General features: G+C 54.6%; 1 protein-coding gene across 6 annotated transcripts in view; it reads right to left on the bottom strand.

Moving 5' to 3' along the window:
- The window catches only part of SPSB1 (splA/ryanodine receptor domain and SOCS box containing 1), a 70,531-nt gene extending 53,061 nt beyond the window's left edge, over window positions 1-17,470 (bottom strand). For 3 of the 6 annotated variants that reach the window (XM_042257290.1, XM_042257289.1, XM_060396510.1), the window contains exon 1: window positions 17,315-17,470. The gene's annotated coding sequence lies outside the window, so the exon portion shown is untranslated. Of the gene's footprint in view, window positions 1-1,985; window positions 2,235-4,810; window positions 4,879-16,514; window positions 16,593-17,314 lie in introns of those variants that run through there. The other 3 variants (XM_042257291.1, XM_060396512.1, XM_060396511.1) reach the window with 3 other exon arrangements.
- Window positions 17,471-17,588: the final 118 nt, after the last annotated feature.

Below are 17,588 nucleotides of genomic sequence, written 5' to 3' on the forward strand. Positions count from 1 at the left end.
AGACTAGAGGCAGGTTGGGGGGGTCTCGGGGACAAAGAGGGACATCGTGTTCTGCCTCCTGTACCATCGATGCCTGGAGATGCTGCACTTCAGGCAGGGCCCACACGGCAGGCGAGGAAGTGTGAAAAGGAGGCAGGGGCCAGGGAGGATGGGCAGCCTAGGTGGCACAGACCTGGAGGGACCAGACCAGGGGAGGCATGAGCGGCCACCTCCCAGGCCAAGGGCCCAGGGGCATCATGGGACTCTTGGTGCTCGTATCTATCTTCACCCCTCACCCTGCACCTCCAGCAGGCCACAGGAAGCACCAGCCCTCCCCCCGCAGCATCAGCCCAGAACAATCTGCCCGGAAAGGGAGAGGAAGGCGGCGGCTTCCTCTGGTCCCCACCTGGCTGTCAGAGGCACGGTTCCCCTGGCTCCCAGGGGAAGCTCGGTCAGACCCTCACGCCTGTCCGGGAGCTCCAGGGAAGGCCCAGGGCTCAGGGAAGTTCCAGAAGAACCTGGGCACAAAAACCCAACCAAGATTGGGACTCCCCTCAGGTCTTCACCTGGGTCCCTGTTTCCTGTCTGTGTGGCTAGGGCAGGCCAGAGCCAGCACACGGATCGAGGCCAGAAGGTCAACGGAGAATAAAAAGCATCCACCCAAGAAGCCCACGGAACTGCGGGGGCTCAAAAAGATCAGCCCCCTTGCCACAGGAAATCAGCTGCACACGGCTTCAAAACTGTCTTCTCTCACCTGGTGGCCTGACACTCTCCAGCTCATGCAGGCGCACACGTGCACACAAACACACACACACTTCACCCCTTGGCCCTGGAAGCCAAGGCAATGAGTTTAAATTTTGCCTTCCAACCTGGATCCTGGACAAATGACTTGGCTTCTTTGAGCATCAATTCCCACATCTATAAAAACATCTTTGAAAACCCTGGAGTCCTGCCGATTTTGGTGATGGTATTTATTAAGCATGTATTACACACTGGGGACCATCTGAGCTCCTAAGCATATGCACATTCCCTCCGACCAGTGAAAGACTGCTTGCTTTCCTTCTTCTCTTCCTCCTCGCTCTCTAATTCCTACATATCCTAAGGTCTAGCTTCAGTGTCACCTCCTCCAGGAAGCCTTCCTGGATTCACCTGCTAAATCTCATCAAAATCCTCCAGAACTCTACTTGCCCCTCACTGCCTTTATTACCCTCTGTCTAACATGATATTATTTCATAGTTATCAGTATATTTGCCCTGCTTCCCTTCCAAGCAAGCTCTCAAAGGCCAGGATTAAGGACTATAAATTCCAAGGCATGTTCCCTTCTCAGAGAAGGAAAGTGTATGAGCAGTAAGGCCCCGCCCCACCCCAGGCCTTAGAGTTCAGTTACAACAAGGACAGTACCTGGCAGCTCATCCATGTCAACTTATTCCATCCACAGGGTCCTCTGACACCCCCATTTGATAGATGGAAACTGAGGCCCACGTCAGAGATAAGAAGTACTACAGCAGGACTCTGGCCACCTCCATCTGACTCCGAGGCCAGGTTCATAACTGCTCCAGCCCCCAAAGCCAGGCTAGATGCACAGTATCCTCCAGAGATGAAACCCTGGGCCAGAGATGCCACCCAGCAGAGTGCCTACACTTGCGCCAAGGCAACACATGGGTTCTGAGATCTCCACACACCCCCAGACCTGTTGATAAATAGCGACTTCCCTGAGCCCCTGGAGGCCCTCTCCATCAATCAGCCCCTTGGCTACAAGCCATGCCCCTCATCATCCAGCAACTGAAGTGGTCACCCCCGGTATGGCAGGACCCTCAGGGCCCAACATCAAGGTTAAGTCTGCTCGGCTTGGCCAGTGCCCATGCCAAACCAGCATGCAGACATCACCTGCTGGAGCCTGTGGGGGCAGACAGACACATGCACGCACTCCCTTGCCTATGGGAGGGACTCACTCCTTCCCCAACAAAATCTACTGTTCCCCGGGCACACCACCATCTCCAACTTACCTGAAGCAGGTGGCCTGGCCAGCTGGGCAGTGTTTCTTTCCCAGGCCCAGTCCCTTGGGAGGTGCAGCCAGCCCCATGGCAAGCAAAACTGGTTATCTCACTCACTTGGCACCTTCCCTGGGGCCCCTGTCCCCGCCCTGGGGGACAGGCCTGACCGGGAAGGAGCACAGGGTCCCTGTTCCCTCTGCAGGACCCGGTGGCCGCTGCACCTCCCCAACCTCCCGCACCTGGCCCCCGCGGGTAATGACTAAGCGATTCCCACCTCGGAGCTCGCCTGGCAAGGGGCCCTGCTGGCTGCCGACCGGCACCATGATGCCCGGAGCCGCACGCAGTAAACCCATAATTGGCGAGTCCTCTTCTTGGGAAAGAAAACCCCCTCCGTGTTTTGTTTTGTTTTGCCCTTAAATGAAACAAATCCACCCACGTAGTTACTGGAAACTCAAGCATGTGAAACCAAACCGTTTGCAAAGAGAATTAGTCAGCAACCTTGTGAGCCGAGGAGTGGTCCCTCCGTGGGTGGAGCCAACTGTGCTCTCGAGGTTCCCAACCAGGAGGGCAGCAGGGTGGCACCGACCTCCACACCAGATTCCCCAAAGTCCAGGGGATGCCCTGGGGGGTGGGTCAGCTTGAGAACACATTGCCATCTGTGGGAGCGTCCCCCGGCTCCAGATGAAGGGTGAAATGTCCTTCTCACTGCTATACACGGGGGATGGTTACAAGCCGAGGCTCAGGGTCAGGCTCACGTTCAAATCCCCCCTCCGTGAAGTCAGCTGAACTTGCAGGTCTCAGTTTCCTCATCTGTAAAATGAGGACAACAGATCTCTGCCAGTGCCAGAGAGCCCCACGGTCAATCTAAGGGAAGTTCTCTGTGCCTGGTGCCAGAGAGGCAGCCGTAAATCCACCTTTTGTAGGGGAGCAAAGGAGAGCAGGGATGCGATTGTCTTAAGGCTCTGTACCTCTTGGTACAAGGGAATTTACTGAGCTGGTTCCCAGCCCTGCTGCTTTATCCAGGATGTGGCACGCCAGGTGGAAACTGGGCCAGGCCAGGTACCAGCAGGTACAGGTCTCATCCCAGCGCCTTAAGCCCAAAGTTGTGTGACTCCACCAGGCTCCCTGGCCCTACCCTTCCCATATGTACAGAAAAGGCACAGACATTCTATTCTGTGTTGTTTCTTTAAGAACAAACAAAAAACCTGGTAAGTTTTTTAAGTTTTTTGTCTACTTAAAAAAAAAAATCCAGATTCCTGGCCTCCCTTAGGAGAGAAAGAAGTGGACGCTGCAGTTCCCTGGACTCCACATCTCCAGGTAAGAGAGCCACCCCCTCGTACGGGACACCCGCATGCCGCTTTGCCACAGTCCTCACCCTGCCCTATAGCCTTCCATGGGCTGCTTCATTTGTGCCTCCTTCCTGGCCCCTGGGGGCATCTGAGTTGGTGACCTAGTTTAAAAGTCTAATTTTACTTAGAAGCATGACCTTAGCCACTTGTCACTTGAAATAGCCACAGGAAGTGTCCTTCTAGAAGGTGATTAAAATCTGAGGCTTAAGGCTGATTTTTCTCGGAGGAAAACACAACAATGTAAGAAGACATTTGTGGCTCTCTTGCTGAGGGAAACCCAGGCAGGGTCCTTTGCGGGGGGCTGGGGGTGCCAGGATGGCTGCTCACAGGATGGGGAGCCCCAGCTATCCAAGCTGACCGGCTATTTTATTTAAGGGACAGGGGAGGTAGGAATCAGCAGACACAGCTGGGCCTACTAACAGTTCAGCAGAGATGCTAAAACTGTCCAGTGGAGTCTGAGGACATTTTCAAGTTGTCTGGGTCCCTCCTGAAGGGAAAAAATTAAGACTCGGGATCTCTCGTTTCCCGGCCTCACCAGTGACACTTGGCATGTTCAGCCTCCACTGCTAAGGGCTGAATGTGCTGACACAGCAAGGCCAGGCTGGACCCACCTCGATCCCACACTGCAGTGTCACATGAACCCCTTCTCTCCTCCCCAGCTTGCCTCCCTCCTTTGCCTGGCTACGGTCTCCTCCAGCATCTGTTGCTTCCAGACCCACTCCCCACCTCCTCCAGCTCATGTGCCTCCTCAGGCTCAGAGGCTGTGTGCAACAGGCTGGGTCTGTATCTAACGTGGCTGTGTGTGATCCCAGGCAAATGATCTGATTTTTCTGTGCTTCAGTTTTCCCAACTGTGAAATGGGCACAATAACCGTCCCCCTCCCACACACACACACTCAACAAGATTCCTGGGAGCAGGATAAGTTAGTGCACAGGAAAGGGCTGAGCATGGTGCCCGGCATATAACAGGTGATCAATAAACATTAAGCAAAGTGGTCTAAACCCAAAAGAAAAAGGTGGTCCATGTATGCAGGTCTGCCAGGAACACACACAGCCTCCAGCCCAGTTGGTACAACTGGCACTTGCTGTTGCTGATCCCCTCACGTTTGCATCCTCCATAGCTCCAAACTCCACCTGGGTAGCCTTCAGTAGGTGCTTCCCAAAACTGTCCTGCTTCTATTAGAGGACAAGTGCTGAGATCACCCAGTCCTCAAAATTCAGCCCATGAGCTGCTCACCTAAGAAACCTCTACGATTGTACCCACCTGCATCTCTACCAGCACCTGGGAGACTCGGCAAACTTACGGAACTTGGCAAAACTGCAGTTCCCCTGCCCCAATCCGGAAAGGTGGGTACCACCTGCTTTGTCTTACAAAAATTCAGGGAAAACAGGTAACCCAAGGCAAAATGTGGTCCTCAAGGAGTCCCCATGATGGAAAGAGGGGAAGCCAGCTCCATTTTTCTGCCTTGTCTAAACACAGTGAACTCACCTGGCTAGGACTTTAGGGTGGTTCAGCCCGAGGAGAAAAGTCCCCGTGGATGTTCCAAAAGTATCTTCCTGGCGCATTTTGAAAAAAAAAAAAAATTTTTTTTTATTGTGGTAAAAGTTTCCCTGGTGGCTCAGTGGTAGAGAATCCGCCTACAATACAGGAGATGCGGGTTCAATCTCTGGGTCGGGAAGATCCCCTTGAGAAGGAAATGGCAACCCACTCCAGTATTCTTGCCTGGGAAATCCCATGGACAGAGGAGGCTGGTGGGTTATAGTCCATGGGGTTGCAAAGAGTCGGACTAAACAACCAACCAACCAAAAGTCACATGATATAAAAATACTATTTTAACCATATTTAACTGTACAGTTCAGTGGCACTAAGTATACTCACATTGTTATGCAGTTCTCACCATCATCATCTCCCGAATTTTTCCTTCCGAAACTGAAACTCTGTCCCCCATCAAACACTAACTCCCCAACCCCCACCCGCTTGCCTCTGCCATTGACCACTACTTTCTGACTCTATGAATTTGACTATTCTAGGCACCTTGTGTAAGTGGAATCAAACTGTATTTGTCTGCATCTACTGTATCTGAAATGCATTTTTAAGGTGAACTTAATGTATGTCCTACAAACAGATTGTACTTTCTGTTTTTTCAATCCCTCTTCCTGTGGCTAAAATCACACCTTGCACCAAATACCAGAGAACTCAGTTATCTCAGGCAGAACCATCTTGGGTGCTGCAACTCACCTTGGTCCTCACCTCTATCTAGTCCTAAGAATTTACTGAAGTATGTTGGGGGGGATGGCAGGGGCAGGAGAGGGTGGAGAAGACCACCCCTAATCTGCCTCTAAGAGAGGAGCCCCGCAAATTATTTCCAGCAGCTCCAATAATTTTCCCCCTAAGTTAAGCCTCGTACAAAACCCCACCCTGCTCAAGAAAAAGGTTGAAGTGCTCTGTTCAAATGGCCTGTCTTCCTGCTGCTCTGTGTGGCATCCCTGAGGCTCGGCAGGAAATCAGGGGCCAAGGAGATGGGGTCCACACAGCCCCGCCCAGCCGTCCTTAGCAGATGGTCATGGGACGCCCCTGAGATGCCCAGTGTCCCTTCTCAGAAACCTCAGTGTCCCCTTCTCAGAAACCTAGGAAACAAGAACACAGTTTCAACTCTCCAAAGCACAAGAGCCCCACCTGACCCTCCTGGAACTTCACTGGCATCCCTTAGTATGATCTGCCTGGAAAGGAAGCTGTCCACTGCGTGCGGTTGAGCCCAGTGATTGGCTGGTGACGGCACCCTCACACCAGCCTCTGCTCTGGCTTGTGTTCACATTTTTTCCATTTAAAAAATACATGTAAACACTGACTGCAAACCAAAACCTCAATGGGGTGAGACACCCTGGGGGTGGAGGGGAGCGGAGAGAAACCCCAGTTATGGCTCAGGACGCGCCTCTTGGGTCGGAGCTGTGTGGGCAGCTCTCAGCGCCGGCCCCATGGTAGCTGAGACAGAGCGGGCATTCAGGGAACACTGGCTGGATGCTAAAGGATTAAACAAAAAAACCCTTTATCCCAAGCTGTCTAGACACCCCTGAGAGCAACACAATGGTGTGGAAGATACACTCTCTGGGAACCTGGAGGGCCTGAGGCAGGGGATGGGGGGCAAAGAGACAAAACAGACAAAACAGCTCAAAATTGGCCCCACAGGCTGGAGCTGGAAGGAAGTGGGGAAAAGCCCTATCTTTTAAACATCAAAGTTCTCCAAAGATGAGGATGACTTTTTAAAGGGACCCTGACATTTATATATAATTTATACATAATGAGAACAATTCACATTGGTGTTGCCCTTAAGATGATCCTGCCCAGCTTCACAAAGGCAAGGCAACGGTCTCATTAGAGCTTCTTAAAAGCTCCAAACTGAGAGACCCTCAGACAAGCAAGAACCCTCCCTCCCCCAGAAATCCACTGAAGTGCCCCCAACCCCAGCACTTGGCAGGGCCCCGCACCCTCCACAAAAACTGACTCCCTCTGAGTCCTGCATTTAATCTCAGGGTTGTGTGAGGCTTCCTGGGATCAACCCAACAGGCAGGTCCAACAACATGACCCATTGCCTATGTGGCCCTCCCATGGCAGGTGCAGGAGCTCCAGGGGTCTCCCCCAGGAGCCCCTACACCCGAGGGAAGGTGCAGGGCCACAGAGCAGTGGCACCACCCCAGCCAGAAACCCCAGTGTCCATCAGCCCTGCAGCCAGATCGCCAAGCAGACAGTTAATGATCTGCTCGCCGAGTGTCTAGCACATCCAGGCAAAAGGACTGGGGTGCTGAAGCGATGCTTCCAAGAGGTACTGGTCAGAGTGCTGACCACAGAGCAAACGGGGACAAGATATCTAGTTTATGCGGGCATCACAGGAACAATGTTTGGGGTAAATGGGGGGAGGGTGCAGGGTCACCCTGTACCCACTGACAACTCCTGAGTCCAGTGCTCAGGGCTCCCTGCCACAGGGCAGCTGGCCCATGATCCTCCTCGTGACAGCCTGCCCCTCCTCAGGGTCACTACTGCAGCCCACCATGAAAACCCACCAGTCTAGAGCAAGCCCCCCTAGACAGTCACAGGAGCCCCCCACCAGGCCCACTAGCATACCTGGCAGCTAGCTAGTGTCTCCAGCACATGACTCTCATCTCCACCTGCTCGACCCCAGACTCCCGAGGGCCCAGAGCTGCTTCCCACCCCTCTAGCATGATGTCTGGGAAACAGTGCCCAGTAAATGATACGGTGTGCTCAGCACTCATAGCAGAAAGAACACAGCTGTTGATTAGGCCAACCCTCTATCACCCAAAGAGCCATGTCACCTCTGTGGTTCACAAGACATCTCTGATGCTCACTTTTCTCCTCTGTGAACAGGGAGGTCATGCCTGACTCACAGGCTATGAAATCCATCTATGGTGGCAGGCATGGTGCCTGGTACACGGGGGTGTTTAATGCAAGCTAAGACCATTTCCAGCAGAGCTGTACACAGAGCAGACAGGCAACAAGACCCCCTCAAGGAGGTGTTGGTCCAAGAATGGGAGGAAAAGGCAGGGTAATGTTGTCAGAGTGCTCCTATGACTACCAGGCCAGCGTGCCCTCGGGTGACATCTCAAGGTCCCTCCCAGGCCACCGTCCCCGCTTCTGTGCCTGTCAACACATCAACTCCCTGCCCACAGTCATGGCACCAGGGCCGCTGACTGAGTCAAGGGTGGACACAGAGCAGATGACCCGCTGCCCGTGGACACTGTCAGGGCACCACTGACCCAGAGCAGGGCAGGAAGCTCTTGGTCACACCGCAGATGAGACAGAGAGTCAGGTCTCAGAAAACTGGGAGGAAAGGGGAAGAGAAAGTACCTGGCTGAAGCTAAAGCCCTGCTCCCAGACGGGTCAACAGGATTCGAAAGTGGCACCAAACTGCAACGCTATCAGAGACCAATCCTGGAAAAAGTTCCCACCCCGGGAAACCACCACCCCCAGCCTTGGAGCTGGTCCACAAAAGATACAGGTGACACTGTTGCTTGAGATGGAAGGAGAGGGCAGGAGGGGCTCACAAAGTGAGATCGAGACCAGGTCATGCCCTGAGGGCTGTGTCACGACTCTGGAAATTCACCCTACGAGTGACAGTGGCTGTTGAAGGGCTTTAAGAAGGGAGCTGAGATTTCAGGTGCTCACTTTTAAAAGATCACTGGAAAAAAATTAAGAACAACGAAGAAGTCCGCTGACCACAAGAGGACAGTGTCCGGGTCTTTGGTGGTGATGGAAAAGGAGCCAAAGGCAGGTGTCTGCTGTTTCCTGCCTTTTCCAGGTGGATGTTTTAGACAAGCTCTTGTTTCTACCTTCGAGTGACCCCCAAGCGAGTCAGGAGGGGAAATCCAACTTCCTTCTAGGAAACACTTCAATCTGCTGTGCCCCCACGTAATTAGCCAGAAGCTGGACACAAAAGGCCCCAGAGTGGATGGTTCCATGTATAGGAAATATCCGGAATGGGCAAATCCATAGAGACAGGACGCAGACTGTGCTTGCCAGGGGCTGGGGGAGGGACACGGGAAGGGACTGCTTAATGGGTACAAGCTTTCTCTTTGGAGGGAAAACATTCTGGAACTAGACGAAGCTGGTTGCACAATACTGTGAATGTACTAACTGCTACTGAATTGCTCATTTTAAAAATGGAGGACTTCCCTGGTGGCCCAATGGTTAGGACTCCACATCTCCATTGCTGGGGGTGCGGTTTTGATCCCTGGTCGAGGAACTAAGATTCCACGTGCCGTATGGTACAGCCAAAAGAAAAGAAACTTAAATGGTTAGGTTTATGTTTTATGGACCTCACCTCAATTAAAAAAGAAAACTATAATCGGCTAGTATCACAGAGCATATGGAGACGTCCTGGAGTTAGAACTACCAACCCCATTTACATATGTGTGTGTGTGTGTGTGTGTGTGTGTGTGTGTGTGCGTGTGGTGGGCATCATTTTCCCTCAAACCTAGGGCCACTTCTGATTCTTGTCAGCCCCCACCACTCAATGTACCAGGCCACAGGTGACATGTGACTCTCTAGCCTGTCTCTCAGCTCCCTTGTTTCTGCTGCTCCCCTTCTCTGTGGCAGAGCGTGGTATTTAAGTGTGTAGACCTGGGAGCCAAGGCTGCACAGTTCAGCTCCTAGCTCCCAGCAGCCCTGAACTGGTCTCAGTTTCCTCATCTGTAAAATGGGGTAACACTGACCTACAGGCCTCACTGACATTGTGAAGGCTGAGCCACTTGGCCACACACAGCCCCAGGAGAGCATCCAGAGAAGCCAGCCTCCATTAGGCGGCTGTGGGTGGCCGTGCTCTGAGCCTAGCACTGTGCCTGCGTTAACACTGCCTCCTCTCCTCCTGATCTCCTGTGTGTGGTTCTTCTTCCTAAAATGGTGACTCCATCACATCCAAACTGTCCAGCTTGGCGTTCAAGCATCCCCACGCCCAACCTGCCTGCCCACCCATGCCCACATCCCCCACACTCCCTCCTGCATCTGGGCTGGAGGGTGAGAGGCACACCCCAGGAAAATGGGTTCTCCCCTGCCTCACATACCAGTTCTGTGGTGCCCAGAGGGCTCTCCACAGTCAAAGCTGCCTAGTGAAAATGTAATGAGGAAACTGGAGCAGGAAGCAGCATGTACCCCACCACGATGGAGGCCCAGGATTCAGCCACCCTGCTGTGGGGACTCATGGCCAAGAAGGTGGAGACAGCCAGCAGAAGCCGTCATTGCCCTGAAACACTCAGTCACTGCCTTGAAGAGTCCACACAAGAGCCCACCCTCCAGGTGCATTCACTGGGTTCCGCCCCTCCCAGTGCAAGCAGCCCCCAAACTCCCCCCTCCCCATGGGAACACCCTCCAGTGCCCTCCCCTCCCCATGGGAATATCCCCCAGTGTCCTCCCCATCCCTGTGGGAGTGTTTCCTGATATCCTGGCCCCTCTCCCCCACAGACTCATCTGGTGTTCTCCATCCTCTCTGCCCTCATTCAGCCCCACTCCGGCCACACACTGGCCCACACTCACCTTCCACACCTGCCATCCTTCCACCTGAAAGGCCCACTTGCCTCCTGACGACCTTCTCTCTTTGTCAGTATCCCTCTACTCCGTGGGGTAAGGTCATCAGGGAGACAAGCCTGCATCTCCCGCTCGACAGACAGGACCCGGAGAGCCAGGAACCCCCCTCAACTCCATCCTTTGTATTCTCAGGCCCAGCAGACTGGCCACACATGGCAGGGGCTCAATAAAAGTTTGGATGAAAGAATGAACACGAGTGGGTCAATAACAGTGCATGAGAAGAGGCTTGTTTTGGAGTTCCTGATGGCCCACGGAGCCGTGGGGGAGATGCCGATCTGGGAATTGAAAACTTGGCGGTCAGGTCCTATGACGAAAGTCCAAGGGGTGGGGGCAGTCAGCAGGATTCAGATGCTGGTGACTGAAGCTAGGAGGGGGCGAGGGGGGCTGGCATGAGGAGGTGGGTGGCCCAAGAGAGATGTGAGGAGGGGTCGAGGGTGGGGGTGGGAGGGGTCTGTTGGGGAGACAAAGGCCAAGAGGCGGCAGCAGTGGTTTGGGTGGAAGGGGGAGGGGGAGAGTGCTCTGTAGGTGGAGATGGGGCCACGGTGCCAAAGCAGCAGGACGGTGAGTGGACTTGCCTGGAGAGCCTGGGCAGTTAGCACGGGGACCTCCAGGAGCTGCTGGAAAGACCTGTGTGCCAGGGGAGTGAGAGAGTGGAAACCAGGTGTGTGTTGCCCTGGGAACGAGAGGCTGGATGGGGCTGGAGGAGCCTCTTCTTCTGCCCAAACAGCAGGTCTGGGAGCTCTCGGCCAAGTGAAGCCTGAGTCCTGGGGCCCCTCCCCTCTGGCTGTGACCCTGGCTCCCAGGTCCCTACATGACCCCATGAGCAGCCTCATCTACTTCTGACCAGCTGGAGGGCACAGCAAGCTGTGAGGCTGGGCCAGTCACATCAGGGAGGGGCAGGAGCCCCAAAGCCCACCACCAGAGCCCCCTTCCTCTGCATTAGGAGTCCCACAGGGACTCCTAAGGTCCAGATGAGGGCTCCTTTCTGAGAGCCTGTGACTCTCAGGGAGAGCAATGAGAAAGCAGAGACCAAGCGTCCAGCCTCATACGAATGGATAAGCAAGATGTGGTCCATGCATACGATGGAATGTTATTCAGCCCTAAAAGGAAGGAGATTCTGACACGCGCTACAGCACAGATGAACCCTGAAGACAATCATGCTAGGAAAAGTAAGCCGGTCACAGCAGGACAATCCCATGTGATTCCAGTTATCTGATGGGCCTGGAGTGGTCTCATTCACAGAGACAGAAGGTAGAATGGTGGTTGCCAGGGGCTGGAGAGGGGAGGTGGGGAGCTAGTGCTTAATGGGGATAGAGCTTTAGTTTCACAAGATTAAAAGAGTTCTGGAGATGGAGGGGGTGACGGTGGCAGAACAAAGGGAAGGACTTACTGCCACCGAACTGTGCACTTACAAATGGTTAAGACGTGGCCTTCCCCGGCGATAACGGTGGATGGGAGTTCACCTGCCGACGCAGGGGATACGAGTTCGATCCCTGGTCCCGGAGGATTCCACATGCCACAGAGCAACTATGCCCGTGTGCCACAACTACTGGGCCCATGTGCGACAACTATCGAAGCCTGTGCACCTAGAGCCTGTGCTCTACCAGAGAAGCCAGGGCAACGAGACGCCCCATGCACCGCAACCAGAGAGCAGCCCCCACTTGCCGCAACAAGAGAAGGCCCTCGGGCAGCAACAAAGACCCCAAGCAGCCAAAAATCAAACAAATAATTTTGTAAAGGTGGTTAAGACATAATTTTGATGTTATGTACATTTTACCATGATTAAGAAAAGAAAGAGAAAAATCAAACCCTTAAGCCAAGAGAAGTCTTTCCAGACTTCTGGCCTTTGGGCACCCAGGTGCCAACCGAGGAGACTCCAGCACACCCTCTCTTTGTCGGGGTGGACTTTCCCAGGACACACAGGCCAGGCAGGAACACTAGGCTGAGGGTGTTAGTGCCAGGGTCTCTTCCCCAGTTCTAGCTGAAATGCTGGGAATGAGGGTTCCATGCCCCAGGCACACCTCACCTCATGCCAAACGCTCTCTTGTCAGATGGCACTAACCCACTTTAAAAGAAAGTTCCAAAGTTTCTGTCTCCAGCCCAGACCTCTCTCTTGAGCCCTAGGCCTACCTGCCATCTGGACATATCTGCGAGACCATCTCCACCTGGGACAGGTTCAAGGCATGCCCATGTCTCCTTAGCCCCCAGCCCTCCCTAAAGGGTCACCATCCACTCTGACCTCTCAACAGACACCTGCAACTCTTCCCACTTCTTCATGCCCTACGCCCAACAAGTCACCAAACCTGCCAATTTCACCCTGAAAATGTGGTCACTGCCATCCGCCTGGCAGGAAACAGACGTGACGGAACCCAAGGCAACATTTTGAACAACCAGAGGCCCCAAGGGCAGAGCCAGCAGCTGTGCGTGACCACAAGCAGCTTGTCCCGCGAGGGCTGTTCACAGCTGGGGCACCTGTCAAGACGGTGTCACCAGGTTGACCCTAGATTCCTACTCAGTGTGGCACTGACATCCCACACGCCCACAGCCTGGAGACAGCATGACCCACCACCTCCTTCACTCCTCCAGAGGTACCCCGAGGGCGGCCGAGGCTCCCACGCCCACCATCATCCACAGGGGGAATTCAAGACGGTTAAGCTCAGGCTTAGGTCTGGCACAGCACTTGCGGATCAACCACTTCCACATTCCTGCTGTCCAGCCCTGCCTGAAAGCCAGGCCTGCCTTGCCCAGGCCCAGCCTCGGTAGGGGGGCGCAGCCAGACTTGTGCCTTGGCAGCTCCTCCAAGGGAGGCCCAGGGAGCCTGTGTGCTGTCTCCCAACCAGCAGACGCATTTCTTCATTATGTTAGGCAAGGAACAGAACTTTTAAAACACAAAACAGCAGGAAGCTTCCCAAATGTTTTTGGGGTTGCGGGGGGGTGGGGGTGGCAACAGGACAGATCCCTCTCTAGGAGCCACCCTCCCCTCGGTCCAGCCAGGAAGGACCCTCAGCTCCAAGTCTGGAAAAGCACCTTTACCCAGCTCGCCCTCCAAAGTCCACATCTTGGACATTTACGTGCATGAAGTCACTTCAGTCATGTCTGACTCTGTGACTCTGTGGACTGTTGCCTGCCATGCTCCTCTGTCCATGGGACTGTCCAGGCAAGAATACTGGAGTGGGCTGCCGTGCCCTGCTCCAGGGGATCTTCCCAGAGATTGAACTCACGTCTCTTATGTCTTCTGCACTGGCAGGTGGATTCTTTACCACTAGCGCCACCTGGGAAGCCCCTTGGACACTTAATGCTTCCTTCCTCTAACAGCTTCTTAGGAAGAACTTACAAATGACCTGACATTACGTCTAAGATTTGCTTCCCAACAAGCCAGGAAAGGGCTTCCCAGGCAGCACAATGGTAAAGAATTTGCTGCCAGTGCAGAAGATGCAAGAGATACCGGTTCAAACCCTTGGTCAGGAAGATCCCCTGAAGGAGGAAATGGCAACCCACTCCAGGATTCTTGCCTGAAGAATCCCATGGACAGAGGAGCATGGTGGGTTACCGTCCATGGGGTCCCAAAGAGTCAGACACGACTAAGCATCCGAGCCATCCACAAGCCAGGAACAGTATGTGTGTGTGACGTGTGTTTATGTGTGGGTGGGGGTGGGTGTGCATACATGCATATACATTCCTATGTGTGCATGCTGACACTTGAAGCTGGTGAGGGAACCTTATATTTCTCTCAATTTTGGTATATGTTTGAAATTTTCCATAATCATAACAATTTTTTACTTAAAAACTAACACAGGCTTCCTTAAGAAAAGGCTAAGGTGATGGAGGTAGGAGGCTGTACTGATTAAGGGCTTAGGTGCCAAAACCCCTAACCTTGGCCAAGCCACGTGGACGGTGGAAGAACCCACTTGCTGCCCTGGGTTCTTAGGAAAAAGACAAGGGTTAATGTATCAAGGATTCAGATCAGAGCCTAGCAGTAGTGCTATAACATTATTTCTCTTTATTATTCTTACCATCATCAGCATCAGACAAGATCTCACCCATAAAGCACTTAGCAGCAAAGCGCCTGGCACCTACTGGAGCAGAATTTTTACTCTTAGATTGGCAGGGGGGGCGGGGAGGGTAGCTATCAGATAACTGAGATATAGGAGAGCATTCGGCTGAAAGTCCAAAATAAAGGTCCTTTTAAGTCTGAATTTCATCAGTCAGGCCTGTGGAGGAACGATGAGATTATGCACCCCTAGGTGGACCGAGGCACGCCCTGTGCTTCTGTCCTGATTAAGACGCTCATTCTCAAACTTTTCAGGAACAAAGATAAATCGATCATGAACAACAGCCAGAACCTAGCTCTTGGGAGGAATTGTTGCAAAATTCCCAGATGAAGCTCGTGAACACAGCTTGCAAACTGTATGAATCAGAGGTTTTACTAAATGTGAAAATACAAAGCAGGCAAGTCTCTGCTCACCCGGGAGGAGAGGGAAGGTGGGAGAAGGTACGGCCCTGAGGGAACATGCAGCCATCATTCTCAGCAAAGCAGCGGGCAGTGTGGGCCTCCACCAGCTGGACACCTACCCTCCTCCCCTGCTTCAAAGGAAGATGGCTCCCCAGGGCATGTCAGAGTTTTACCAGGCAACCCAAGGGAGCCCACAGAAGGGTGGTTTCAGACTTGCTGGAGCAGCCCAATGAAAGTAGCCTCTCCCAGCTCCAAAGTGACATCATCGGGGACCCCAGGCAGAACCACTTCTCCCTAATAAGCCCCAGAACCCACTGATTCTCCCTAAAGCCCCAACCTCCCTGACGCCAGGCCTGCCCTGCTTGTGACTGTCAGAGCCACTGCGGTCAGTGTGCCTCTGTTTTTATTCTCTCTGCTTCCCTAGTGGGAGCCAGACTGGGAAAGGAAAGGAAGTCTGTAGAGTTATTATTGCATTAGGCCATGCCACTCCATCCCTCTCTCTCTCTCTCTCTCTCTCTCTCTCCATCTACTGGGGAAAGCACACTCTGCAGAAGACAAAGCAGTAAGAGAACAAGAAAACTGAAATGATCCGATCCAGCCCATCACTTGACATCTGGGGAGACACGAAGTGCCCGGCCCATGATCTCAGCACTAGCGACAGTAACCAATGACAGTAACCAACCAGTAACAGTTAGGGCTCCCGAGATTTGGTCCACAAGCTCTGGCTGTGCAGTCTGGGTAAGCCAGCCACCCTCTCTGGGCCTCTGCCAGGAAAGGAAGGGTCGGCCCAGATGAATGCCACATAAGTATTAATAAGACACGGCTTCCCCAGCTCTGTGATTCCTCAGTGGAGGAGCCACTGGGGAGGGGGTGGTGTCAGGAACCGGTTCATCAGAAAGGGAAGGGACAGTCCCGCCCCCTCGCTTGCTTTCTGTCCTCACACCCAAACCAGGATTCCAGGTCTGCCCCCCCTAAATGTTCTACCCAGGAGAGAATTCTTTCAAGGACACCAGGCTTTAGTCACCAGAGATGCTTTTTTACCATCAACACCTGTTAAAACTCAACTCATGACCAGTTTCTGATGCTACTGGCTAGAGCATTTAATTAAATATTACTCATTCAGGAAGCGGCCCCTGCCAACTCACCCCCGAACTGTTCAGTTCATTTTCAGAGAAAAAGAGAGAGGGAGGGAGGAGCCTGCACCCTCCTCAGCTGGTACCAGGCACCCTGCCCTCTTCCCCGTACCCTGGTTCAGGGCAGCCCTGTTTTGAGAACCAAGCAGGGAAAGGCAAGTTAAGTGGATCCAGGAGCCAGCGGTCCCCACTGCCAGGTTACCATGGATGGCACACACACATACACACACTCACGCCACACAGACACACATGCACTCAGAGGTGCAGACACACAGACACATGCACACACATTCACAGACACACTCACCACACACACACTCAGAGGTGCACACTAACTCACACAAAGACACACACTCAGAGACACACGCACACACACAAACACATCACACATACACATTCATACACTTATTCACGCACACACGCAGACGGGCTCACAAAGACACACTCTCACACAGACACATACTCAGCACACACCATACTCACACACACAATTCGCCGTCCCTCCCCGGCATACCAAGCCATCGCCCCGCGGGGCCGTTAGCATTGCCGGGAGCCTCTGCCTTGAACTTGAACAGGACAGCTACCACCGACTGACCCGGGCTGCTCTGGATTTTCTGTTTTAATCGATTTCCCGACAGAACTCTCGGCTCTCCCCTGGTTGCCCGAGCAGCCGCCGCGGCTCCGGGGCGGCGGGGGGGGCGGGGCCGCCTGGGGTGTCGCCCGGCGGGCTCCCCGGGGGAGGCGCCGCCGGCAGAGCTGGCGACCCCCGAGGGTGCTAGTTGGGCCGCCCTGCGGATCCCGGCCCCCGCTGGCGGGAAAAGCGAAAGTAACTCCGTGGAGCGGGGTCGGGCTGCCCCTGAGCGGAAGGGGCAGGTCGGCGCCCCGGCCTCCGCCGCAGGGATGGTCCTGAGGCCACCCCCCGGAGTCCGGCCACCTAGAAGTCGCCGGGGGCCGCCGTGCGTCCCGGGCTCCTTCTTAGGTCTGCAGTCGCCAAGGCTCAATCCCGGGTCCGACGGTCTCCGGGGCCTCCTAGACTCCCGCCCCGTCTCGTCCCCGCAGGTGGGGCCCGGGGCCGTGCGACCTGCCCGCGCCTGCACGGGCAGCACCCGCAGCAGCGCTGGGCGGCGCCCCAGGCCCCTCTCCTGGGACTCATGCCTAGAGAAGGGCTCCCCATGCACCGGTACCGGGTCTCCAGGCGAGACGCCACCCCAGCCCCGCGCCCAGGTGCCCACTCGGTCCCCAGGTGCTGCGACTCTAGCGCGCGCCCGGCTGGGACCCCCAACCCACCCATTCCCCGTGCCCGGCCCTGCCTACCGCTCCGGGGAGGCTGCCGCCGCCGCCCGCTCTCCGGGACCGAGGAGGCTTCCCGCCGCAGGGAGCGAAGTCGCCTCCTCCCCGCGGCCCCGGCGCCAGCGCTGGAGCCTGGTGCCTGCTGCGAGCGCGCTGGATGCCGGAGCGCGACTTCGGTGCAAAGAAGAAAATGCAACCGAAGGCTTTAAAGTGAAAAAGGAACGAGCTAGGGGCGGGGCCAGCCCGCCCCCGTCCCGCCCCTCCCCTCCCCTCCCCTCCCCTCTTCTTCTTGCCTCGC

This window comes from Ovis aries, chromosome 12 (genome assembly GCF_016772045.2).
Source record: "Ovis aries strain OAR_USU_Benz2616 breed Rambouillet chromosome 12, ARS-UI_Ramb_v3.0, whole genome shotgun sequence".
NCBI classification, from domain to species: Eukaryota; Metazoa; Chordata; class Mammalia; order Artiodactyla; family Bovidae; genus Ovis; species Ovis aries.